The following is a 23,502-nucleotide window of genomic DNA, read 5'->3' on the forward strand; positions in this document are numbered from 1 at the left end:
TGGTACAGTGCTTTGAGGAGTGTGACTGTGAACTCTCATAGATGTGTGACCACCAAATACTCCTGATTTGAGCCCCATGGAACACATCAGGGACACTTGTGGACACTAGGTCGAAGCTCACAAACCACCAGCACGTTATTTCCGGAAATTTTGTGGCCTGCGCTTAGACATCTGGTGCTGTATACCTTCAGAAACCTACCAAGGACTTGAAACTTGATGACAGACCGAAATTGTGTGCTGGACCTAGGCTCGAACTCGGGACCTTGGCTTTTCGCAGGCAAGTGGTCTACCAACTGAGCTGTCCAATCACGACTCTCGGTCCGTCATTAGAGCTTTACCTCCTCCAGTACCTCAACTCCTACTTTTCAACCTTCACACAAGCTCTCATGCGAAACTTGCAGGAATAGCACTTCCGTGAAAAGGGGACCTTGCGGAGAAATTGGATTGTTTGAGGGAAGAGACTAAACCGCGAGGTCATCGGTCTCATCAGATTAGGGAAGAACGGGGAAGGAAGTCGGCCGAGCCCTTTCAAAGGAACCATCCCGGCATTTGCATGGAGCGATTTAGGGAAATCACGAGAAACCTAAATTAGCATGGCCGGACGTGGGATTGAACCGTCGTCCTTCCGAATGCGAGTCCAGTGAGCTAACCACTGCGCCACCTCGCTTGGTTATTGCGGAGACGTGGCTTAGCCGCAGCCTAGGGGATGTTTTCAGAATAAGTGTTTCACTCTGCAGCGGAGTGTGTGCTTGTATGAAACGTCCAGGAATATTAAAACTGTGTGCCGGACCGAGGGATGCATGGTGGAAACCTTATTCTGGAAATGTCCCGCAGGCTGCGACTAAGCCATGTTCCCTCAGTATCCATTCTTTCAGGAGTGATAGTTTTGCAAGCTTCCCGGCAGAATTGCTGTGAAGTCTGGGAGATGGGAGTTGAGGTACTGGCGGAAGTAAAGCTGTGAGGATGGGTCGTGAGTCGTGCTTTGATACCTCAGTAGGTGGAGCACTTAAAGGTGAAGGTCTCGAGTTAAGAGCATCGGTCCGGCACACAGTTTTCAATCTGCGCACTCTCCGCTGCAGAGTGAGAATCTCAATCTACCAACGACTTTTCGAGTACGTGGCAATCAGAATCGCTGCCGTCCTGTGCTCAAGAAATGGACCAAAACACCATTAAGCAGATCGTCATAATAAACGGCATGGATTACCGTTTTGTTTCCGGTTCGAAGTCATGAACCCATGTTTCGTCGCCAGTGACGATGATCGACAAAAAATTGTAGCCATCAGACATGTAATGCACAAGCAATTCCGCAAAGATGGTCCTTTGTTGCTCTTCGTGGTCTTTTGTTAGGTGGGCCGCGCGGGATTAGCCGAGCGGTGTGAGGCGTTGCAGTCGTGGACTGTGCGGCTGGTCCCAGCGGAGGTTCGAGTCCTCCCTCGGGCATGGGTGTGTGTGTTTGTCCTTAGGATAATTTAGGTTAAGTGGTGTGTAAGCTTAGGGACTGATGACCTTAGCAGTTAAGTCCCATAGGATTTCACACACTTTCACTTTTGTTAGGTGGCGAGGAATCCAGCGGGCACACACCTTGGATTGCCCCAATTAGTGAACCACTCTGTCAGCACTACCAACAGAGACGTCCAGTCTTGCAGCGAGGTGTTTGATTGTGATCCGTCGATCACATGGAATGAGAGTGTCCGTACGTTCCAACACTGCAGGAGCCACAGCTGTGTGCCGCCGACCGGCACGCGGAGATCGGGCAAGTTTGCGCGACCTTGTTGCCATGTCGACAGACTCGATTTGTTCACTGCAAGGTCTCCGTAGACATTCTTCAAGCGCCTGTGAATATCTGCGATGCTCTGGTTTTGCGCTAAAAGAAACTCAGTGACAACTAGGAACACACTTTCGTTACTGAAGCCATTTTAAAGGTTATGTATAGCGGCGCACCAATTGGAACTTCATTAAACTATAGGGCTGAAGCGGACATATTCAGCAATGTCCGAAAAAAGTGTGTTGCATTAATGGCTTTGAGCACTGTGGGACTTAACTTCTGAGGTCATCAGTCCCCTATAACTTAGACCTACTTAAACCTAATTAACCTAAGGACATCACACACATCCATGCCCGAGGCAGGATTCGAACCTGCGACCGTAGCGGTCGCGCGGTTCCAGACTGTAGCGCCCAGAACCGCTCGGCCACCCCGGCCGGCAGTGTTGTATTACTTACTGACGCCCACCGACGTTTCGACCTTTTCACGCAGAATGGATGTACGGACTTCATGAAGTTGTAGGCTGTACTAATAACATTAATGTTTCTCATAGATGGCAGAAGCAGTTTTTGTAGTCGTCTTTCGCTTCTTTTGGCTGTATTACAGTGTAATGGCGTGTAATGAAGCCGTTGGAGTTGTCATCAAACAACTGGTTATCAAACGCAGAAGTAGAAAGATTTCTGAGGCGTTGTGGTAGTGACGAATTATTTAATTTTCCTCCATCTTCGGATGAGGGTATTGTGGCTGTTGTCGATCGTGGTCTTTCAGTATCTCAGGACCGAGAAAACTGATCTTCACGTTTCACGATGATGTAGAGGAGAACGACGACAGTGAGAGTTCGCCGCCAGAATGTGAATATGTTGCCTCCGCGACATCCGTCTTCGGCTGACCGTGATTACCGTAGAGAAACGCTTCTTTTTATACCGTTAAACATCGTCATTGGAAAACACTAAAACATTGTTAAAGCCATTGCTTACTTGCAGAGTATTGACGCTTTGTACAGAGATTGGCAGTTGACCCTCAGCATAAGCAAATGAAATGTATTGCTCATAAATAGGCGAAAAGACGTAATATTATACGATTACATCACTGCCGAGCAACCATGGGATGCTGTCACACCCGTTAAACTTCTGTGAGTATGTGTCTGGAGCGATTTAAAGTTGAAAGACCATGAAAAACTAATCAGTGGAAGCGCAGATGCCAGGCTAATATTCTTTGGAAAAAATGCTCATGAATTCCAGTTCAATCACTCCATCGTCAGGATGATACTTGAATATTGCTCGTCGGTGTGAGTCTCGTTCCAGATACGATCAATAGGGGAAATAGAGTACATTCAAAGAAGAGCGGTGCGTTTTCTCACAGGTCTGTGCAGGAAGCGCGAAACGTAAATTAGATGTTCTTCCAACTCCGCTGGCAAACACTACAAGAGAGGCGTTGTGCATCACGCTGTAGTTTACTTTTAAAATTTCGAGAGCGTACCGTTCTAGACGAGTCAGTCAGTATGTTTCATGTCGCTACATACATCTCGCGGAAAGACTATGGGAGATTCGAACTAGACGGGAGCACGCCCGCAGTCGCTCTTCCAGTGCATCATTCGATACTGGAACAGGAATTTATCTATTTATTTTATGTCCAGCTGATTTATCCTGCATCCAGATTATCGCTCTTTAGGGATGAGCCGACACAACTGTGAGTTCAGGTACAATTCGCACAGTGTGAGAGGGAAATGAACGCCAAAGAGCGGCAGCTATTGTCCCGCTGGATTCTTGTATGGAATATTACAACAGATATGCCACACTCGGATCAAATTAGTCCCTCGTACGGAAAAATACCAATGCTATGGCGGGACTACGAGACACTATAATTAATCTTTCACCGTACGGCCGAAAATCGATTCAGCAGTCAGAGACGTAGTGATACTCGCCTACGTCTGTTCGTTTACGTGACCGTACATTATGGGGGCCAGATTCCTGTAGTATTCCTTGTTTCCCATATGGCATTCAGCACAGTTCCGCACTGTCACCTACTGAACAAAATAGGAGCTTAATGAAAATCGGAATACTTTTCTGATACAATTCAAGGAGTTCCTAACAGTTAGAGCTCATTACGCCAATCCTAACGGAACAAAATCGTTAGACGTGAAGGTTAATTTGTGCGTACCCCAAGGGCGTATTACAAGGACTCTTTGCTGAAATTATCTATTTCGTATTATTTGGATTCAACTGCATGATAAAAGTGACGGTGGATCGCTAAATATACTAGAGAACTATGAAATTGCCATTTATTGGGAAGCCAATAACGCAGCAGTTTTCGATAAAAATTGGTTTGTGAACTCTTAATTACTAATCCACATGTCGGCTGAAAGTTATCAAGCTATCTGCAGACAATTAGCTCTCCGCGGGATTTATACGCATGAAGTTCGTCAGCGAGCGGTCACTTCCGTTCTCATTCTACACACACACACACACACACACACACACACACACAAGATTCACTTTCTGCTTCGGCGACAGGTGCTTGTCAGAGAGCGTAAAATTAATGACAATACATGAATTCATTTGGAGTGTTGTAATCTACGTTCCCGCGCATGACAGATGCAGAAGGTCGCCAAGTCACAGAAATTCTCAGGGGACAATACCACTAATGGCTTCCCGCACGTCAACCGTATGTCGTAACTTCACCTTGCGCTCAAGTCGGTCAAATCACCGTCACTCTCACACCAAGGAGCGGAAATAAACAAAAAACTCTGTGATATCTGTATGATCGGAAGTGGGCCATGCTTCTCGTCGGAGAACTTTCCGTTTTAAAGTTTAGTACCACCTTGTTTTCGCATATCCACAAGATACTTTCGAAAAAGTATCGCTCATTTTTTATTAAAAGAAACTGCGGTGCTAACGTACAACTGAGTTAGCCTATTTACGAACTTAAAACAGAAAAAAGTAAGTACACCCCGTGAACAAATGGCTCCGCCAAGTTACTTCCATTCAGGCAAGCTTAGTAATATAGTTTTTGGCAGAGGGCTGTAACACTCTAAACAAATCAGAAATTTATGGAAGGAGAAATTTGCAACACCTTTCTTGTCTATGTAAATATCTGATTCGGTAAACAGGTGTACAGCTGCTATTGGAAGTACACTGACACGAATTTGTATATGTATGGCCCGTTTCTCTGACTGAGTTCGTTGGTCTTGACATACAACTAGCTGGTTTGAATCCTGGTCTGTAAATCATTTTTCATCATCGGAACTCGTCCTATTGGCGGGGGAAGGGGGAGGGGGCGAAAGGGGACTCCCCGACATACACATGGACCGAAAATATCACCGAGTAACCACGGAATACTGCCTGTTTCGACAATCATAACTTTTTGTGTCGGCCGACATCCCTCCTATCTGTTGCTTAACATTTCGAGATGTCCAGCGATATCTACATCTATCTTTGCAAATGACTTGATAGGTCTACTTGCGCGTGTACTCATTTACTTTGGATGCGTGTTTGTTTCCAATCATCCCGGTTTCGTATAGTTTTAAATGTATCTGTTTACGTGTACTGTGAACCTGTCTGCTCAGTAATGAAAGCTAATGAATGGTGGGTGGGTAGAGGGCGAGAGGGAAGTACTTGACCCCTTAGAAGTGAGGCACTGAGACTACACCGTGAAACAGAAAATTTGGTGAGAACACCTTGTTGCTGTGGCCCCACCAGGTATCGCTGAGATCTGTTGCATCTGACAGAAGAAAAACAAAACAGTTCATCAATGTCAACATTATACGTAATCAGGACTGATCATCACAATATGCTCTGGAAGTTAAATCTCACTTTTTTAATTTTATTTATTTATTTGTCCTGGTCGGATTAGCACCATCAGGCATTCTCTTACGTCGCACCAGTACCCTGTTTTACATCATAGTTACCTAAGATAAAACAATTTTGATAACGACAAATAGTGTTAATGTGATTTGGATATTCATTGTGGCATTGTGAGTAAATAATACTATGAACGAATAAAGTTAATACTGGCAGTACTGCCACTTATAGTGACAATAATAATAATAATAGTGGCAGATATAAAAAGAGTTTATAGGTGTACAAAATACTTGTTTTCTGATACAGTAGAGCTATGCGAACAGGAAATTTAAGGAGGCTGCCTCGACTAAAAGCACTGGGAAATGAGGAAGGTGAGGTAGGAAAGAAGGATGTACAAGGGTAACGAGTCCGTACAGGTCAATGGTGATCACTATTGTTGCTTTGTAGACACGGCATTAAGTGTCTTCTGAAGCAGTTGGTATTATTCAGTTCTCTGACATTATGCGGGAGGTTGCTCCTGAGTCGGATTTCTGATACAGAGAAGGACTTCCAGGAAGTGGCTAAACGATGAAGTGGGACAGAAAGGATTTTGCCCTGATGGGAACGGATGTTTCTGCCATGTTGTTTAGACAAGAGCGTTAATGTCGAGGAGAGATGTGAGGGGCAGTATACCTTGATAAGACAGTTGAAAGGATATGAAAATCTTTGCGCTTACCTGCACGCAGCCAGGATAGCTGTGCATTTGATGATGAAATATGATCAAAGAGTCGAACATCACGGATACAGTATAATGAGCACAGGCATTCATAACCAGTTCCAATCGCCGCGACCATCCCTGAGAAATACGTTGCAGGATAGCTTCCCTTCAATTGATAGCAGCCGGCCGAAGTGGCCGTGCGGTTAAAGGCGCTGCAGTCTGGAACCGCAAGACCGCTACGGTCGCAGGTTCGAATCCTGCCTCGGGCACGGATGTTTGTGATGTCCTTAGGTTAGTTAGGTTTAACTAGTTCTAAGTTCTAGGGGACTAATGACCCCAGAAGTTGAGTCCCATAGTGCTCAGAGCCCTGTGAACCATTTTTTAAATTGATAGTTCTCTGTACTGTAAATATATCTAAGGAAAGGAATCTGTCAAAAAAAATGTTTTTGTCCAAGGCAGCACCTTTTTCCAAAACGTATTAATTTCAAAATAATGGCAGCTACAACGGAAAGCGATAATAGCCTGGATTAAATTAAAAAGAAAAAGTCTCAGTAAATTCTTATAGATGTGAACATAGAACTGTTTTATTGATTATTCTCCCTTGGAAACAGCATTTTAACCTTTCTATGTCCATTGCATCAAAGTATGCAGGGTGTGTGTCAGGATATTGGTTCAACCTTTCTTTTCCTTTCGCCGCGCGGTATTTGCCGAGCGGTCTGAGGCGCTGCAGTCATGGACTGTGCGGCTGGTCCCGGCGGAGGTTCGAGTCCTCCCTCGGGCATGGGTGTGTGTGTTTGTCCTTAGGATAATTTAGGTTAAGTAGCGTGTCAGCTTAGGGACTGATGACCTTAACAGTTAAGTCCCGTAAGATTTGTAAGAGGTCCATGATTAAGGAATTTGTTGCTAGCGCACTCGAGCAGATGTAATTTCGATGGATTGCTCACGCGCTGCCTGCGATATGTAAGGTATAAGAGAATCTCAGACCAGAGAGCAGTGTTGTATGCAGTACGAACTGTGTAGCAGTTGTAGTAGTTGTAGCTATCAGTCTGGTGTATCGAGTTGGCTGAGCCGGTCGTGGGGAGCGATGGCGGAGCCTGAGCATTGTAGTATAAGGTAAAAGCAGCCTCGCGCATATATACTATTGTTATATCAAGTCCCATGTAAATGTTTAAAAAAATCTCTTAATAATAATTTTTCTTATAAAAATTAACTTTTGACAATCATTCATCTCAATTTAAAGATTTTACTAATTTCTCCAATCCCTGGTCATCCCCATTATTGTAAAGAAAAGTCAGTTGTTTCTTTTTGTACAAGACCAATCTATCGGCCAGCATTGCACTGAGCTGTGCCAGAAAAATTTCTTATAGGAGCAGATATATACGTGTTATCCGGCGACCTTATTGAGGTAAGAATTTTCTATTTATTCAGAATGATCTTTCAGGGCCATGACACAGCACTGCTGACGTCCAAAATTTACCAGTTTAAATTCACAGTCAATTATTGAAAGGTTATAAGTGAGCCACAATTTTATTGAGAAATTAGTCACGTTATTATTGGTAGGTTACGGAGGAATAAACTGTTGCTAGGTTACGCTGAATGTCAATGCTATACATATTTTTACTGTTGGGAGCTTACAGATTTCACACACATTTGAACATTTTTTCTTTTCCCTTCACCATGATAGTTGTTGATAGCTACGTGGATATACACTTTCGAGTACCTCTTACTGTCGTTCATAGTCAAAAGCCGCACATCGACCATCGGAAAACTATATTGCGGTTCCATCTAGCAGCGTGGTGGCTCCGACTTTGTCACCACACTGTTCCCGTACGTCATTTCTGTATTTGACGTCCACTGCTGCCGCAGAGCAGCTGGCGACAACAAATAAAGTGTCCAGTAGCTGCTTTGGTGACGGGACGGAGACGCCTTTCCCCTGGCGCAGCTGACATCGCAGCAGGTGTGTGACCTTTGCTGCGCGCCAGATGCTGGATGCTGTATCCTTGGCACAAACTGTCACGGGTCCATTGGACGGCTCCAGCAGTACAGCAGTGCCATTATTGTTGCGCATAACATCATGCGAGGAGAGTTCCTTAAAACGTGTTACCTACTGTTTTATAGGCGTACATGGATACTCTTGCCGAGCGAGGTGGCGCACTGGGTAGCACACTGGACTCATTCGGGAGGACGAAGGTTCAAACCCGCGTTCGGCCATCCTGATTTAGGTTCAAAAATGGCTCTGAGCACTATGGTACTTAACATCTGAGGTCATCAGTCCCCTAGAACTTAGAACTACTTAAACCTAACTAACCTAAGTACATCACACACAGCCATGCCCAAGGCAGGATTCGAACCTGCGACCGTAGCGGTGGCGCGGTTCCAGACTGCAGCGCCTACAACAGCTCGGCCACACCGGCCGGCGATTCAGGTTTTGCGTAATTTTCCTAAATCGCTTCTGGCAAATCCCGGGATGGTTCCTTTCAAAGGGCACGGTCGACTTCCTTCCACATCCTTTCCTAATCCGATGGGACCGATGATCTCGCTGTTTGGTCCCCTTCCCTAAATCAACCAACCAACCAACCAACGGATCGTCTTGTGATCTGTAATGTACAAGTGAGAAGGTGCACTGAAACGAAGGTATTGCAATGTAGTCGATTAAATGAGACTTTGCTGAGGGAGTAAGATTACGAAATGAGACACTGAAAGTAGTACGTGAGTTTCGCTGTTTGAGCAGGTATGTTTGACTTCTCTCGAATCAGTGATGAAGGTCTCTTTGGTTAAGTAGCAGTTTTCTAACGTTGCTGTTGAACCACGGCAGGTTTTTCCCGCCTTTTATAACTTTGCTCGGAACATACTTGTCAAAGGCATACTGAACGGTGTCTTACAACTTTTCCAATTTTTCTTGGTCCTCAGTATCGAATATTTGATGCTGACTACTCAGATACTCTGCGTTTTGTAGCCTGTGACTCTTACTAAGCAAAAACACCATACAAAAATGCCTAATTCTGCTTAAAGTGCACATTCGTAGGTCCAGATTCACAGGACAGTATAACAGTCCTGATGTGGATTTAGTAGTGATAAAGTGATAATTGGATGTAGATATTGATTATGTAAAGTACGTATTTATAGCTATTCGACATTTTTATACGCATGTTTGTTGTGTTTCAGGTATGGATGTCCCTTTATGCCCCAGTGAATCTCTTCGCGCTAGAGTGAGTATTCTTCTCAATGATTCTTTCTTAAATTATTTCCCATACTAAGCACTTCTCGAAAAGTAGAGACCTGTCTTGTGAAGCAACACAAATTACGGCAAGTTAATGTACAGAATGTAATCCAATTGTAAGCAGAATGTTAAGTCATCGATGCCGGAAAGTTTGTCTTGGGTATTTAGCAGTTAAAGCAGAAATCTAATTTAATTCCTTTCGGGACTTCCTATGTAAGATCGATTTTGCGCTCGTCCGTCATGCATAAGCATTGCTTTCTTTTTGTCTCCAACTATAGCATTTTTTAATGAATGTTATCAGTTGCCTGTTTATCGTATGCTCTTGTTTTTAAAAAGAGAGACGTATATCACTTGCTAATGAAATTATCGTTTTGCTTCGTTGTAGCGCTAGATTAGACGCTACGTCCATTTATATCTATAGGAGTTGTTAAACGACGTGAAAGTGACAAATGTTATCAAATTTACATGCGATTAACAGCGAAAATACGAAACTGACATGAAATATAGATGAGAAAATACGTCTTAGTCATAAGACAATTTTCACTGTGCATTTCGAAGCCGTCGACTACATTTCATGGGTATCACAGCATTACAGTCTGTGGCTAAGTGTGTGCTATGTAAAGACCAGATGATGTTACTGGTTACGGAAAACAGTGTTTCCAGTTTACGTGTGAAATAAAACGTACTGACAACTTTAGAAAATTAGATAATTATTTGAAATTTAAAACCTAAGTTGACGAAGTCAATCCATCATTGATCTCTTCCGTTATTTTCACGAAATGTAATTAAATTCACCGACTAAAACCAACACATGCGCGACCAAGCATACATGATTGTATAAATGTCAACAGCGTCTGATAATTTTGTGTTTTGCTACAGTTTTTACTATTGGTATTTTCGTATATCGTGGATACGTGTATGTCGGTGTAACACCATAGTGGTAACAAAGCGGTACTGTGATCGGCGGCTGTAAAAGCTTAGCCATATAATTTACGGTTGCGCTTGTAAAACATTCCCAGAGGTTTAACTACCACAGGTCATAACATAGTTCTGAAAATTAAATTCTGTCACTTGCAATCCATCTCAGTTCTCTAACTGTTTGCGCCAATAACAACTTGACCCTGATCTGGGAACGAAGTCCGCGATACTGGAACATCCGCCTCTCACACTGCTAAACCAGTGTGTCGTAAATTCTCGGGGTTTTCCCTTTGTGTTACAATGGCTAACTGTCATGTTTTCTCTTTTAGCATATTTATATTATATTAGGCAAAAAATAAGTAACTTTAAATAGAAATTTATGGACATTTGACGAAATAGGATCATGCAACGTGTTAGGTAAATATGAAAGAAGAACTTTGTAAATCTTTCGTGTGATAATAGCCATGCAAAATATAAGTATCTACATCATATGCCCGTCATTAAATAATTACATAAAAAAGTGGGAGAATGGAATTAAAAAAAGCATTGTAATAGAAACAAAAATAGTGTGTAACAAATGGGCCTTCAAAGAACTGAAATACGTCGTAAAAATAGGAACATGACACCAAGTGAAGTTCGTATGAACTCTAGGTACAGATTATTACATTATAAATGTAAGCAAACATAAGCAGACTATACGCTGTAACACAATGGTACGGAACCATACGAGAACTAGAATGAATTTTAAATATATGTATGAGCTGTGTCTAGCAGTCAGTCACAATCATCAGAACTAGTTGACGAACGCAAAATAAATTTTGTTGGTTTCGTTACCGATACGATAGATAATAACTGCCTACCAACCCTGATACGCACGTGTCGCTTAGCTTCTTAGAGCATTCCAGGCGGGTTGCGGTTGGCATTTCACACATTGGTAGCTAGTAATACGTTTCTTCCGTTAGGAACAATATCTGTAGCTCTTATGTTTTTTTAGCCTTTCGGTTCGATCTGATGTCCTCAGTGACTGAGCTGCTTCACCGTTTCGTCTTGTTTGGTAACCATCATCATCTGTTCTCACTATGCCCACACTAACTGCTAGTAAACGGTTTGGTAAATTTGTCTGGAGCTCCTATGAAATGAAAACTTCACGACACAGCTTTGTCCTTCATACGTTTGTGCAAAACATAGAAATGGTTCAGATGGCTCTAAGTACTATGGGACTTAACATCTGAGGTCATCAGTCCCTTAGACGTAGAACTACTTAATCCTAACTAAGGACATCACATACATTCATGCCTGAGACAGAATTCGAACCTGCGACCGTAGCAGCAGCGCGGTTCCGGACTGAAGCGCCTAGAACCGCTCGTGCAAAACATAGGCATTGAAGCAACTGGCTGACACAAATGAAACAAAGTAGTCAAAGGCTACCTTATAGTCCGCTATTACACGAATAATTTCTGCGTTTGCTGTCGAGTATGTCTACACCTGACTTCGTTGCATTGTAAAATGAAATAATTTCGGGTTTCTCATTCCCTTGGTGCATTGTACATTGTAGACGAGTGAATCACAGCGTGTCTCCTCTTTGGTGTATAGGTAAGAAGAGTCATCTCTTTGGTGAATCCGTAAATGATTGAACCGACGGGTTCGGTCCTATCTGGGAGAGAAGTTCTGTGAGGATTTGCGGCCTTTGTTATCCGCATGGTTCCAACCATCGTGAGTCCGGTGTCCCACAACCGCTGGGCAGTTTTCACCGACGAAGACCATTTACCGAGGTGATATTTCTATGTCTATTGTAGATACATTTCTATAAGCGTACTACTGTTTGAGAGGGCTTGCTTAAGGGTTTTTGCTCGACAGTGAGCTCTACCTATCACTGTCTTTGCCGACGTGCGCATATGCGTCATACAAGTATGAATTCCTCGCGTCCGTCAGACACATAATTTTTATGCCGTATCTGGCCACTTTGGTGATTATGTACATTCTGAACCGTCATCGACCTCTTAAACGAATCAAGGTCTCGTCTACGCAAGAAAATGCTCCAATTCCGTAATTCCGCTCACAATTGTCAATAAAATTCTCAGAAAGAGCTGAAGTGGCTGCAAGGGGGTTTAATTTTCTCTCCCTCTCTTCTCGTTGTTGAATCATCGAAGCGCAGAGCCCTAATCAACACTTTCCACCTCTCTTCTGGCATAATATCTCGGAAAATTGTACGACCAGTCTCACTGGAAGAAGAAAAGAGAAGGAAAGTCCTTCTTGGATGATCTGAAAATTCCCGATAGTATAAGGAGGCCAAAAAGTGCAGACATTTCTCCTTTTGGGGTGTTGTTATACGAAACGCTGTCCAGGTATTGTAATTTTTTGCCGTACAGAGTGTAGTTTGGAATTAGTCCACCCCACAATGTCATTATTACATTGTGGGAGAAGAAGATACGCCAGATAACTTCGGGACCGGGATTTTGTAATCTTCGAACGTCTCCCTTCTGACATGAAAGCCGTATTTTTATAACATTTGTCGCTGAACGGCTGTTTAGCGAGACAGTTGGTTTTGAATTCTAAGAAAAACACCCCTGTATTCCAGAGTAAGTTCCAGCAAGTTCTATATCTTCACTGGATCTTTGTTCACACCTCTACTCTCCATCTGGTCTGAAATCATCATCTGACGAAGCTGCAGGAGTTACCTCTTCTAATTCTGCTTCCGATACTTCAGATGAAGAATTGTGATCAGAATGTTGGATGTCGGCTACATATGGCACATATGAGTCTTCGGAATCCACTTCTATGTCTGTCTCAGATTCGTCAGACATGGGGGGAACGTGACGCATAATGTTTTTCGTTCGAGACGAACCCTACTCATTGCTCAACTTAAATGCCAGCAAAACACTTCATTACTACTTTTTTTGAAATATCATAAAATGTAATTACTGCACCGAAGAATGGGATATTTATTACTATATATGTCAATGGGAACTGACGTTTGTGAAACTATATCACACAAACCGCTTTGGAAGCGGTTGTATTTAATACATTTTGGGGTATATCCCGCGAGACGAGTGATGGCGGACACACAGATACTTCGCGACAACACACGAACGATTGAGAATCTCTTGGTCTATGAGGATAACCCAGGAAATTGCAGCGTTGCAGTGTCCACAAGTTGAATCTGTACCCGCCTGTGAGGCGGGTGGTCCATGTTGAGGTTTAATAATGCGTTGATTGCATCGTAACTTGCGTGATGGGGCACACTGATAAAGTCACATTCGGAAGGCCGTGGTCAACTCCCCATTCATCTACTCGGATATAGCTATTTGAAGGTTTCCCAGCGTTGCTCAAGGCAAGGAGAAGGACGCGGATGATTTCCTCCGCCAACTTGAGCCTGTGCTCCTTTTATAATGAACTTTCGTCGACTGTACGTTGAAGAGACATGTTACTTCCGTCCTCTTTTTTGTAATTGCTGTATCAAGTTATATGAGCCACTCTATGTTTCCGCGTAGTCGCCAGTACAACTGACGTTAAACATACCGCTGTCCATTAAAATTGCAATACCAAGTAATGAAAATTTACTTCTTGTTGCGTGTATAGTGTATTAGGGAGAATACATGATCAAATGTATTGGTGAGTGGGGAGAGTAACAGTGCCTCTAAGACAGGTGGCCATCGAGTCGAGCAGAGCTTGGTTCAATGGCTCTGAGCACTATGGAGCTTAACATATAAGGTCATCAGTCCCCTAGAACTTAGAACTACTTAAACCTAACTAACCTAAGGACATCACACATACCCATGCCCGAGACAGGATTCGAACCTGCGACCGTAGCAGTTGCGCGGTTCCGGACGGAAGCGCCTAGAACCGCTCGGCCACCGCGGCTGGCAGCAGAGCTTGGATCAGAGATACGAGTCCGTCATTCCATTCTCATTCAAGTCTGACACTAAGTTCATCAATAATACAGTGTCCGACCACATTTATACTATCATCTATCGAAAGCCTAAATGACAACCTTTTGCAGGGCTAGACGTGCATTAACAGTCAGTGAGGTTCTGGAAGATACCTACAGGCACGGGGAACCATGCTGACTCCAGTGCCGTGGTCAGTTGTGCTAGGTTTCTCGGTTGAGGATCGCCGCGCGTAGTGGCCGCGCGGTTAGAGGCGCCATGTCACTAATCTTGCGGCCCCCTCCCGCCGGAGGTTCGAGTCCTGCCTCGGGCATGGGTGTGAGCGTTGTCCTTATCATTAAGTTAGTTTAAGTAGTGTGTAAGTGTAGGGACCGTTGACCTCAGTAGTTTTGTCCCTTAGGAATTCACACACATTTGGTCGAGGATCCAGGGCACGAACAGCACGTTGGAGGTGGTCCTGTAGATTCGCGAGTGCGTTAAAATCCGTGGAATTTGAAAGCCATGGAAGTACGGGAAACTCGTCGTGGTGCTTATCGAACCACACATGTACACTGCGAGCTCCGGAACAGTTTGCATCGCCCTGCTGGTAGATACCATCGTGCCGAAGATTGGATTGGATTGTTTGGGGGGAGAGACCAAACAGCGAGATCATCGGTCTCATCGGATTAGGGAAGGATGGGGAAGGAAGTCGGCCGTGCCCTTTCAAAGGAACCATCCCAGCACGTGCCGAAGAAAAACAAATTACTATATGTAGAGGTGGACATGGGCCTCGAGATAGAGGCATACTAGTCTTAATCCATTGTGCTTCCAAAATGAGGAGATCACCCAGGCATTGCTACTAAAATAAACGTCAGACCATCCCCAATCTGGATGCTTCCGACGATTCTTGCGTGGTGTTTTGACTGCTTTCAGACGTTCCACGCCGATCGAGCATAAAACGTGATTCATCTGAAAAGGCTACCTGGCGCCACTCAGTGGATATCCATTAAAGTACTGGTGTGCAAATTCCAGCCTTCGGCGCCAATGAACAGTAGTTAGCTTGAACCAGGCGCCTGCTGCAGAGTCCAATGGGCAGCGACATTCGGTGAATGGTCCTTGAGAAGACACTGCTGGTAGTCCCTTGGTTCATCTGGGCAGTCACTTGCTCAACATTTGCACGTCTTTCCGGCCCTACACATTTCCGCAGCTATCGTTTAGCCCTGTCATATATGGCTCGTGGTTGCCTCGCTCACGGTTTTGAATAGCGTCTTTTTGCCATACACAGTATAACCAGGTTGCCGTGTGAACATTTTACGAACTTAGCTGTTTCGTAAGTACTTCCACCCTTGGCCCAAAAGCCAGTGATCATGCCCAGATAAATCACTCCGTTTCCGCATTACGACAACCGCTGCACTGTTTTCCACATTCCCTGGACACACTTTACATACCCTCCGCTGTTAGTGCTGCCACCTGCCGTCTGAGAGTACAGTAGTTACTGCACGTTCATGTCAAACATAAGCTGTAGTCACATTAAAGTGACTGAACCACGTAACTGCTGGCAAGTGGTGGTGTGCCAGTCCCTCAGCAACTCATGGCCGGAAGTATTCCGCGGGAGAAAGAGATCTGGCCAGGACAGCAGTGGAATACCCTTCGTATCGAGGTAGACCTGGACAGCACGAGAGCTCCAGGATAGGGCATCACCAGCCACCTCGAAACAACATTAAAAACGACGCCTGCTGTCCGAATTACCATCTATGAGAAATGTACAACACGGCATCCCATGCCATCACTTTAGGCTGGTGACGAGTAATGCAGTTTGGTACGATCGTTCTCGTCGGGGCCTCCACTCTGAGATCCACCCATTGTGATGCTCTACGCAGAGCCGAGACTCGTCTGATGCGACTACATAGCATCACTCCTGTTTCCCCCGTTTCCTTTGGCCGAACGACTGTCGGCGCATTTCACTCTTTGCTGCAGCGTTAAGAGATGCCGGCACAATTGTCGCCGTGCTGACAGGCTCTGGTACTCTAGACGTAGTCGTACTGCACATGTGGATATCAGTCTTGCTGTAACAAGCGCATTAACTGAGTCAAGGCGTTTGACATGGTTGAACAATTGTGCACAGACGAGCGAACAGTGTGGCCTATTTCTCTGGCGCTAGTCATGTAGGGGCGTTTAAATCCTGTATGGCATTGGGTATGGCTCTCTTGAACATATGGATTCCATATTCTTATGACAGTCGTGGGGTGCCGTCCAATGCGAGCAGAATTATACGGACAAGCTGACAGTATCTCCGACCTCTCTGGCGCTGCTTGAGTGGGGTCATTCACATCCTGTTTGGCGTTTATTACCTATCATTTCCATATTTGCTTGACAATCTTGTGATTCAACGAGCAACAGTATCACGGAACGATAAACCGTAGTTTTGATAGGCCACGACCCTGCCGCTGTCGAATTCCGACACTTGCTGTCTTATACAAGGCATAACACGATCTTTTCATGAACAAAACAACATTCAGTTGCAATTTCTAAATGAAAAACCTGTTGTGTAGCCTTTCCTTTTAAACTAAATGTAGGTATTGTTAGTCTTAACTACCACGTAGGCAAGAATCGAAAAATGACGCCCCTCCATTTTTTACTACCATCGATCTTTCCAGTATCCTCCCCTCCGTCCGCAACCACCAACATCCAACGGCACAACATTGCAAACCTCCTATTATACATTTGATCTTCAAACTAAGGTGATTAGACATCCTCAGTTTCTGGGTACAGTCCTCGACTTTCATGCTTTGTTCTCAGTCCCTTTAAAACTGATTGAGAACAAGAAAAGTCGTCAGGTCCTTATTTTTTTGTCCTCCCAAAATAACTGAAATAGGAAGAGTGTGCAGAACATTTTAAATTAGAACTTAACTGAATATACTAGTGGAACCATATTTGGAATCAGTTACTTATTTTACTTAATTGCAAGAAAATGGACTACTAAAGGTAAGGAACTATTTTCTGGTGTGAATGAATTTGTCCTTGAATTTAAAAATTATGCTATGTGATAGGAGATATACCGGAGCATCAAACTAGGTCATCTGGATAATCGTGGTATTATTACGTGTGTTTTAATTGAAATATTTTTAAAATGAAGAATAAATCGCATCTCTTTCGGCATGCACTTTCTTGCGACTAAATAAGTGAATGATGCCTTGTTTGCATTTTCTGTTGAGAGCTTTACAGCTTTTATTAGCGGCCCCGATGGCGTAGCGTCCAAACGATAGGTTTCTGATAATCCGTCCGAGATGGGTCCGGGTTCGAATCCGGGTGAGGCATGGACGTTAAGTTTGTCTAAAGGCACTGTCTTTTTCCCTTCCCTTTGTCGCCTCTGAAAGTTTGTCCCCTACGCGGCGGCTAAATCTTAAAGGTAGACACCACCCTGCTACCTGCTTCGTACGACTGCAGTGAAATGCTAATGTATTTGCATACCTCAGCATATAATACACTTCTTGCCAGTTTGACGTTTGTCGCATGCCGCCTTCATGCTGTCACAGTTTTAACGGCCCACAGTGTATACGTTCATCTGGCGACAAGTTCTTATACAATCGGGGTGAATATTTATATGTCATGGCCTACGTAACACCAGATCTGCTTGCGTGCGTGTAAAGGGCTTTTCCGTACACATGTCCCAGCCGCCGCACGTGATGGCTGCGCTCAGCGGGTTTCTTTCTCGCGCGGGTTACAGGCCAGCGATACGTTGCCAGCGCATGCTGCTCGCTGTGACATACGGCTCTGTCAGCTGACACAGCTCCTGGGAGTGCAGTGTTGTGTGCGACCATTAGCGAGGCCAAATGCGCCACTTTTATATTTTCTCATGAACTTCGCTCTGTAAGATAGTGGACTGTGCGTGATGAGAAGCGAGAAGACTGGTCATTACGAAACAGAATTTGGAAGCGTAATTTTTTTTTTAATTATACGGACTGAGGCAGTTGACACAGACCACCCTATATACATCCAGATGGAGTAAATGTATCGAAACGTGGATTTCGTTTAAGTTGTGCTGGACATTGTGGCGAATTCTCTGACGTACGCAAGTAATTTTTATCGTTTTTAGCCGCCGAATTAAGACACCGTTTTTTTAATTGGAAACATTAAGGGGCGATCAAAAAGTTTCCGTTTGAGGGCGTTGCTGCAGCGTACAGGCAAAGAAGTGCGACACCGATGCAGGTATCTAAGCACCGACATGCTGGCAAGGAATTAGTGTGGCATTCGTGCCTTTCCGATGTGCGTGCGGTAAATGCGAATACGTGATTTATGGCGACGTTGTTACCTAATGCGTCAAAACAGCGCCAGCTTGCTGTTACTCTTTTCTTGGCTGTCAAGAGACAAACACCGGTAGCCATTCGTCGGAGAATGGAGAATATGTAGTTAAAACGAGACGTCCGGGAAAAGTGCGGCAAGAGGTGGTGCTGATTAATGTTAACACACGTCCCCACATCACAGATGTAATGCAAACATTACGGCGACACAGACGCGAGACAATCGAGCACCCACCCTATAATCCTGATCTCTCCCCCTGAGAGTGTTATTCCGTTGGTCCCTTGAAAAACGTCTTGAAGGATTGGCGAATCGCCGGCCGGTGTGGCCGAGCGGTTCTAGGCGCTTCAGTCTGGAACCGCGCGACCGCTACGGTCGCAGGTTCGAATCCTGCCTCGGCCATGGATGTGTGTGATATTCTTAGGTTAGTTAGGTTTAAGTAGTTCTTAGAGCCATTTGAACCTTAACCTCTGAGGTCATCAGTCCCCTAGAACTTAGAACTACTTAAACCTAACTAACCTAAGGACATCACACACATCCATGCCCGACGCAGGATTCGAACCTGCGACGTAGCGGTCGCACGGTTCCAGACTGAAGCGCCTAAAACCGCTCGGTCACACCGGCCGGCTGTCGTTTTTTAGTTGCTGAATTAAGACACAATTCTTTAATGGAAACCTGTACTTTCTCTGTGGATTTTCAAAGTGATATCGAACGGGATTTCAACGACATAGTATGTATGGGACTTGATCAATAGTAACAGAGTAACAGCACCGCAAATCACTGTTGTTCCATCAGGAGCAGAGATCACACAAGCTAAATCTAGGCAAACATGTAACTCATATACGGGTCATGTGTTTACCCGTGTACTGGGAGCCCATAAGTCTGTGCCGTTAAAGGATTTGCTCGTGGAACTATTCAGATTTCCATAAATGTGTTCGAAACTCGAAAGAGTGGCTGCAAATTGATGGACCGGCGATGTGATTGTATGATGAGTAATGTCCTGACCGTTCCAAGCCCTCAGCACATGTCTTTGCAAGCATTATAATAAGAATTCCAGAAACTAAATTAATGAAAAATGAAACACGCCAGCGAAAAATTAGAGGAATTGTACGAGAAATGCGACTGATATTTTTGCTACGGTAGCATAAAATCCAGGTGTCAATACGGGCCAGTTTCATTGTGGGAGTGGTCTCCCTGAATGGAATTCTGCGGATACTGCATTCCAACACAATTCATCCTTTTCATATTTCGCCCTGAAAACAGGCTCCTTAGTTCTCCCAATGGTGTTTAGGAAGGCTTCAAAGTTACGCGGCGTTTCTGCGCAAGGTTTTGTTTACGGATGAATCTTCGTTAGCAAGCAATGGTAAAATTAATCTTTGTAATATGCGCTACCGGTCAGATGAAAATTCACGCTGGCTGAGAGATGTAGGTAAACAACAGATTTGGTCTGTCAACATACTGCGGGGTTTGGAAGAAACGCATAATTGGCATGTGCATTCCTTGGCAGCACCCTGACGGTCCATACGTTTCTACAGTTTCAAAGAAAGGTGCTCTCGCCGTTAATGCAAGATATCCCGTTGGACATACAACAGTCCATGTGCTACCAACATTATGGATATCGGCCCATACCGTACACATGATTACACACCCTCTTGACAGTACTTCTGTAAATCAGTCCACCTGTCATTCGGGAAACCCACGGTGGCCTACACAGTCACCATATGGAACGCATGTAGACTTCTAAACGTTAAAAATTGTTTACGTATGTTAGAAAATTTGGCACATTCTCCGTAGTAACTCAACGTAAGCCACATGTGCATATATTTACTCGTTCTTCTAGTATTTTGTATACGTGTCTCGCGTGCCTACGAAAGCAAAAAAGCCAAGTAATGGAATATGCGGAGCGCAGTCAGCAAATCTACAAACTAACTGATCTTGTTGCAGATTATTAGCCTATAAATAATGGTTCAAATGGCTCTGAGCGCTATGGGACTCAACTGCTGAGGTCATTAGTCCCCTAGAACTTAGAACTAGTTAAACCTAACTAACCTAAGGACATCACAAACATCCATGCCCGAGGCAGGATTCGAACCTGCGACCGTAGCGGTCTTGCGGCTCCAGACTGCAGCGCCTTTAACCGCACGGCCACTTCGGCCGGCTTATAAATAATGCCTGTACAATATTTGCATGGTTTAGATGTGGATTACCATGTGAACTATCAGTATTATGCACTGATTTACTACAACTGGAATTCAAACATGGCAGTTCACAACCATATACGCTGTACTATTCTTTAAATTAATACGTCTTGCGTTTCTGACTAAGCCACACATGTTGTCCTATCGTTGCCTCCAGTTTTTCCATCTCTTCCCCAGTGTAACGACGTAAGTGTGTTGACATCCCAGTGCCACAAATAATTTTCATCCATGACTGAAACAACAGACCTTCTTGACGACCCACAGCTGTACAAAAGATTCGAAATTTTATTCGCTGACTGTAAATACTTTGACATCAGCTGTGTAGATGCAGTACCTATTAGCGACATAAGATAATTTGCGTACCTATTAGCGACATAAGGTAATTTGTGCCGGTCCAAGACTCGAACCTGAATTTCCCGGTTATCGGGAGTCGTCGCCTTAACCACTTAGGCTGTCCGTGCCCGCTCCTCGGACCCACCCAAACCTCCATATGTCGTGTTGTCTTCATTCTTATGCCAACTTTCTTCATATGATACCCGCGCCAGGGGCAGTGAGACTACAAGGAATCCAAACGAATTGAAACATCTTTATTTATTTGTGTGAATCTGTACTTAAATTGCTGAATGACTGAGAAAATGACACTTCTACCTTATTTGATTCTAAAACAGCTGAGTAAAACAGAACGTACTGAGCCTACTTTTTCTTTACTTTTTCTTATCATTTCGACACTAACACACAATATTCTAGCGCAACGCAATCTGAAACCCTCGCTTCAAATAATTAATGCAAAAGAATGGCCCTGAATAAGAAGCAATCCTGACAATAACCTGTACTTTTCATTAAGCACTTACCTCACAAAAATCTCCATTACGCGAATTACTGCAATACAGCGAGCGTCAATACTGCCAGCTAAATAAAATATTCTAACTGCTAAAGCCAGTAACTACTAATAGGCTTGTGATTAGCAAAGGAAAGATTATGTTGCAAACCAAATAATGTATGTTTTTACCCTAATAATGTGACATCCAGTTCAAACACGAATATAAATCGTCACTGACATCCAGTACAAAGATATATAATCAAGAATAATTTTCAATCTCCAAGTCGGATACTTCCAGATCGTTAGCCTTCACTAACACTTCAGACCTCTACCCTCCATCAATGCTAACTTCTCATATCTAACATCCATCACTGCTGGCTGTTCACCTCCAACTGCCCAACAGTACTTCCATCTCTGCTGGCGATTAACATCCAACTGCCCAACACTACTGGCGATTAACATCCAACAACGAGTCCAACCAGCCATAGAGTCTCTTACAAAGATAGCGCAGTCAGGGATCCAATACAAAGCGCTACACAGCGCTGCCAACACAGAAGCAGCCCACTTACAGAATGTTGCTATCGTCATATGCGTGTCTAGGCTTTGTAGTACCTGCTGCCATGTCTGATACAACAGACCTTGTCGATGCTCCGCAGCGGTACGAAGTAATTGGATATTTTATTCGCTTACTGCGAATTCTTTGACGTCAGCTGTATAATCCGTGTAATCTCATTCTTCCTGGCACGGGAATACAATTAACAATGTTGGCGAGCATTGGGTAACGAATATAGTGGAGTATGGCGTTAAGGATGTAGATAATGTGATATATGGTGGTTTAAAATGTTCAAATGAGTGTGAATTCCTAAGGGACCAAACTGCTGAGGTCATCGGTCCCTAGACTTACACACTATTTAAACTAACTTGTGCTAAGGACAACACACACACCCATGCCCGAGGAAGGACTCGAACCTCCGGCGGGAGGGGCCGCGTAGTCCGTGACATGGCGCCTCAAACTGCGCGGCCACTCCGCGCGGTTGTGGTTGTTTTGTTCGGTCTAGGGAGAGTGCATGGATAGCTGAAGTGGTTAATGCGACCGCTCGCTATAAGCGGGTAATCCAGGTTCGAGTCCCGGTCTAGCAGGAATTTCATATGTCGCTAATAGCTAATACATCTGTAGTTATCACAGCTAATGTCGAAGAGTTCGTACTGTCAGCGAATAAAATTTCGAAATAACTTTCACTTGTCAGATACATTTCACGCGAGAATGCGATGCAGCGTGGAACGTTTCGTTCTGCAAGCAAAAGAGCTAACAAGACAGAGTACTTAGTAAATTACGTCACGCATAAGAAAAAGCTGATAGGAGTATGATATTGAAATACCGTACACGGAATGCGACAACGCGAATTTCCTAAGTAACTTCAGACGAGCCACCGAATGGTTCCTTCAAGAACGCTTGGAGCGATTCCTTCACGAAGTCTTGTCGAATCTGACCTAATACTCCGTCTCTTAAGGAACTCGACATCGACGGGATCCCAACGGTAAAGTTCTTTTCAAAATCACGACGTTACACAGCATACTTCCTTTATTATTTGAAGTAAATCAAACGAGCTAACGAGAATACATATTGCATACATTTGTGGAACATACGACGGCGTCAGTGACTCTTGTTCGATACCAGTGATAAGGAAGGTCAACAGTATGAATCGTACGGCAACAGCACAAATAACATCCGCTAACTAGTTTTCCAGCCGTGTACTGTATCACGCAGAAGATACTCCAGACGCAAGTCTCGACAGGCATTTTGTGCCTTAATTCGTAGTAGTTTTTGTGGGTTACTAATTGCAAAGATTACTCACTATCAGGCTGAAACAAGAACTTGAATAGGCTAAAGTAGCAGATGACCTCTTGAATTCCCGTCGCCG

The sequence above is a fragment of the Schistocerca americana genome, chromosome 3 (genome assembly GCF_021461395.2).
Source record: "Schistocerca americana isolate TAMUIC-IGC-003095 chromosome 3, iqSchAmer2.1, whole genome shotgun sequence".
NCBI lineage: Eukaryota > Metazoa > Arthropoda > Insecta > Orthoptera > Acrididae > Schistocerca > Schistocerca americana.